The sequence below is a fragment of the Chenopodium quinoa genome, unplaced genomic scaffold (assembly GCF_001683475.1).
Source record: "Chenopodium quinoa cultivar QQ74 unplaced genomic scaffold, ASM168347v1, whole genome shotgun sequence".
Classification (NCBI taxonomy): Eukaryota; Viridiplantae; Streptophyta; class Magnoliopsida; order Caryophyllales; family Amaranthaceae; genus Chenopodium; species Chenopodium quinoa.
The window spans coordinates 1,519,950-1,525,291 of NW_018744996.1; the positions used below are offsets into that span (position 1 = coordinate 1,519,950).

Here is a 5,342-nt window from a genome sequence, read left to right on the forward strand (position 1 = left end):
GTTGCAATTATTGGTTAATTTTTTTTATATATATAATGTAGTTATGTAATAAAATTAGTATATATGTGATTTTTTGAAAAAAAAATCAATATTATAGGCCACGAAAGTATATTGCATTATGTAATTAAACAAAGTTGTGTATATTTTCTCAATAAATTACTAAATTTATAGTTATTAAAGTGTTGCAATTATTGGCTAATTATTTTTTTTAATATGTACATGTAGTTATGTATTAAAATAAGTATATATGTAATTATTTTTTTTTCAATTATTTCATATAACGTACTTAATTTAACGACAAATTTTAACGATTAAAAGGATACCAATAAAAAAAACAAATTAACCAAATTTAAACTAGTTTTTTTTGGAGTAATATTGTTAAAATATAAATGAAATAAATAAATAAAGAAGTGTTGTGTAGGAGAGATAAAGCAATGGTGGGGTATTGAAAAAGTAAGAGAGAGAGAGTGGTGGGTGAGCATTTTTTTTTGCTCACCATTGGGAGAGAAATTATGAAAAAAATTTGCCCATGAGCAAAACAGATTTGTTGAGAGAGAAAGTGGGTAGAGAGAAAGTGGGTGAGCATTTTTTTTGCTCACCATTGAGAGTGGTCTTAGGTTTGGGTTTTAGTATTTTGAGTTTCAACAATTATTGAAAATTATAAGCGATTAGTTTATTATTTATAAGGCAATTGGGTTTTGGATCATATAGCCCAATCTGTTGGGCTTTTTTTTTTTTTTTTTTTTTTTTTATGTTTTATTTATATTGTGTGACATTTACTCCTTTGATACAGGCTAAACAATTATCGTTATTATGTTATGAAAGATCATAATATAAGATTAAGGTTGAGCATAGTTTTGTTAAACATTTTAGCTTCTTTATACTTGTGAGTTTTGTATTCATAGTTGGAATAAAGAGAAAGTACGATTTCATCTATAATTGGCCAATAACTAAAAGTGGATCGATTTAGAAATTGATAGATTGTTTTGACTTTTGCTAAAACAAATAGAATGTTGGATACTAAAGTGAATAGTTACTTATCAATTTAGAGAAGCATTTCGCTTTCAATGGAAGATTGAGAGTCCTGCCTGTCTATAATACTTAATTGTTAAAATTGTTCTTAACAATTTGCTCACTATAATAGGATTTTAGGGTTCAAGGAATATCCTTTTAATTTTTTTATCGTATCAATATTTTTTTTTTTTTTTTTCAATTTGATAAAACCCAAACTCAATACTCCATTAATTGTTATCCCCTATTTTTCCAATCCACGAGAGCTATAAAAAGTAATATACAAGAAATATTACCGAAATGAAACAAATTTTACATCACAAATGAAGTACATGCACTAAGCTATATATGTAAGGGTACAAAGGGACTTGAAATTTATAAAAGATAAAAAACAGTCATGCAACCAAGTTTTAAAACCAAACCTAATTATACAATAAAACATCTACTAAACATATATAGTTAATCAACTTTGACTAAGGATTTCCTCCATTGAAGAGCGAGGACGGCATTTTGCCTCCAAAGGCTTATCCTTAGGAACAATGATGGAGCCAGCACCATGATTCTCAGTCAAGTCCACTAATCCATCCTCAGCTGCTTCCCAATCAAAACATTGAATAAGTGTAGCCACTAACAAAGTAACATTCCTAAGAGCGAAATTGTTACCGGGGCAAGCCCTCCTCCCTATCCCAAAGGGCATAAACTTGAACCCTTCTATCTCATTTTTGAACCTCTCTGGCTTAAACACGATTGGCTCATCCCATAGGTTAGGGTCCCTATGTATTGCCCAAGCATTGACAAAGAGTATAGTACCTTTTGGTACATGGAACCCTCCAATGGTGCAGTCTTTAGATGAGCAATGTGGAACTAGAAGTGGTGCTGGTGGGAAAAGTCTTAGAGTCTCGTTGATAATGCATTTTATATAGCTCAATTTTTGGAGATCGGAATCGTCAACTAGCCTTCCTTTGCCAACATGTAGATCAATTTCTGCTCTTGCTTTGGCTAGGACTTCAGGGTGGTTTATGAGGTTTGACATTGCCCACTCAAGGGTTCGAGCTGTAGTTTCTGACCCTGCTAACAACATGACCTACAATAGACCATCACATAACTCGTGTAAGTAATACTCCATTCATTTTATATTATTTATCAGACAGCTACAAAGGCACAAAAGGGAACCTTTTTATTTTGTAGGCAATACTAATGCATCTCTTTGACTTTTGTATTGTTTATATACTAAATTTAACCATATAAAATTTCACGTATAGACAAGTATCTTTTGTTTTATTAATAATTTTTGTGTAAAGAGATTTACAAGTACAGTAATGTAAAAGGAATTCGGTTACAGGTCTTAAGTTTTACCGTACCAACCCTAAGAATTAAAAAAATAAATTAAATGACATCCAAGTATACGTATACGTATAGAGACTATAGACAAGTATGTCACTTGAAAATGATGTAGTTATTCTGAATGATAAAAGTAAAATGAGTTGTTATATAAAGACTACACATTACTAGTATTAGCTTATTATCTGAAGCTCATGTGGGTTGTAGACCCACCAAATCTACTCATCGCTTATCGATAGTGATCCTTTGATGACTACCAAATGGTTTACGTCCTCAATTTCAGTTATACTCTTGGCACTCATGAGTCATGACTCATCTGACTCATACCATTAGATTATTTAGACTATGTTTGGTTCATATTTTGTTTAAAATTATTTTATTTAAAGTATTTTTTATTTAAACTCTTTTATTATTTTGTTTAAACCTAAAATAAAATGAAATAAAGAGACAATTAGCAAAAAAAAAAAAAAAAAGAAAAAAAAGAGAGATTTAACAAGGTCCAATTTATAAATAGAGATCATGGATAAAACTAAGTAATAGAGGTATATGTCAATTCCCTCAATTGAGATCTAATTGGAATCAAATTTGCATCATTCTGAGCTTAAATGGCTCGAGTTTTGACCTAACGGTAAAAAATTAAGGCTTGTGTAAAATATGTCACATGTTCAAATCCTTCATCCTTATTATAATTTTGTACTGTTAATATATTTAAGTTTTTTTGGGTGCAAATTGTTAAAGTATAGTATTTAGTACATGTAATTATTACTTATTAGTATCAAATTTATGGTTGCTTAAATGTTAAAATGTGGTTCCAAATTTTATAATCAGTAAAGACAGGCATTTATTGATAATAAGGCAAGTGGTTGTACTTAATCCTAGTATATGACTAGCCACTCATATCATCACAAAGTCACAATTATTTAAGTAGCATTTATTTTTGGCAGTCATGAAACATACGTACAAGAAAAAAAGTCCTTTTGAGAAGTAGCCTCACGATTATCGAGCTGAGATTTACTTGTATTAGATTTTGTAACATGTATTTTGTTTACCGCATTTTATAATAACAAGTTCATGAATAAGAACCTCTTCAAAGCAAAATATTAGATTACTATGACACATTTTTTAGTTATAGTTTGTTGTAATATACCATCGTACTCCATATATATACTACGTATATCTTCATAAGGGCTTATTTCGTTCATATTATTTTAATATATTTGACTTTTTTGATACAAGTACAAAATAAACTCAAATACGCTTAAAAAGAAATTTTACCTACCAGAATAAAAATAAAATCTGACTTAGTCACTCACTTGACCAAGTTTTGACGTTCTTTTACATTCAAGTAGAATAATCAATGGAAATATAGGAAGCATAATAGTATGAAGATATAAAACACAAATAACTTACTTCATATAAATAATTTAATTATTATACTCTCTCAATGTCCTAAAATAAAAATCTCATTTCGTTTATAAACCTTCTTCTTAAATAAAAGTCTCATTTCTTACCTATCTATTTATTACTCTATCTGTATTAATTTATATTACTTTATCTTATTACAAAGTACTTTGTTCAGCTTCCTATTAAATTGTATACCATAAACTTTTTACTTAGGATCGATGAAGTAGAAAAATGACATCAAATAAAATACGTATCTACTATCTAGAGACGAAGGGAGTAGATTTATTCTTACCAAAATAATTCCTTTGATAATTTCATCAGTATAGTACTCAGGTTCAGCTTTCTGCAAATCCAATAATTGCTCAATCAAATTCTTCGTTTTCCCATCATCAACAATAGTTCCTGCCTTACTTTCTCTGAATTCATCAACCAAACTCTTTAAAAAACTATCTCTTTCTTTCATCAACTTTTTCAACTCCTTCTCAATCCCTCTAAACCCGACCCATTTCAAAACGGGTATGAAATCACATATTGTCATGAGTTCAGCAGGCGGTTTTATTATCATTTTCTCCCATGGTTTTCCATTCACTACCCTCATCACAAGGTTCCTAGACACCTTACCAAACAACTCATACAAGTTCACTTTTCGGGTCGCACTCGACACGAGCTCCGTAATCATGTTACGGATCTCGGATCTCCGGTTGGGACCCGCTTCGTTTATCCTTCGGAAGGATAACATGGTTAAGGCCGATACACGTCGTAGGTTCCTCCAGTGGTCTCCATACGGAGACCATATGAGGAGGGAATGGTTATAGCCTAAATGTTCACCTACAATGAACTTAGGCCGGTTAGCAAAAACGATGTCGTTATGGTTAAAGCATTCCTCGGCGGCCCATTGGGAGGAAACCACCAAAATGGGCTGGCAGCCCAATCGGAGAGAGAAGATTGGGCCATAACGTTCGGAGAGGGATAGGAGTGTTCGATGGAAAGGAGGCTTCAGAAGGTGTGGCTCAATATAAGAATTGATGGTGGACTTGGTGGGAGATTCTTGTTCTTTGGTTTAGAGGTTAAAATGATTTTGTAAATGAAGAATGTGATTGCAAAAAGAGATAAGAAGGTGTATAATTTCTCCATTTCCATGGTTTTGTTATTTTTTGTGTGAATGAATGTGATAAGGATAGCTTTACTTTGGAATGTAGATAAGTTCATATGTATTTATATGAATTTTGTTCCGAGAGGAAACAACGATGAAAATTTGATGATAAATGGAGATACTTCCTCTTTTAAATAATAGGCCCACGTCAACTTTTGGAGGCAAGAATTAATTGAGTTCGAAATAGACAATAACTAGATGAAAGTCCGTGCGATACACGGTTTTTCATATATAAATCTCAAAAAAAATATTTTCTAATATACTCTAAGTTTTTTTATAATTATTTGATTTATTTTACTATTTAATAATTTGAAAAGAAAAACACATAATAATTAACACAAAATTCGCTTGATGGTGATTTTTATTGATACGAAATTTTGTTTGTGTTGTATAATGTGTCAATTTATAATGGTAGGTATCACAAATTTTAATT

The 5,342-nt window shown here is 30.9% G+C and overlaps 1 pseudogene; it reads right to left on the reverse strand.

Moving 5' to 3' along the window:
- Positions 1-751: 751 nt before the first annotated feature.
- LOC110707254 lies at positions 752-5,012 on the reverse strand (annotated as a pseudogene).
- Between the last annotated feature and the right edge of the window lie 330 nt (positions 5,013-5,342).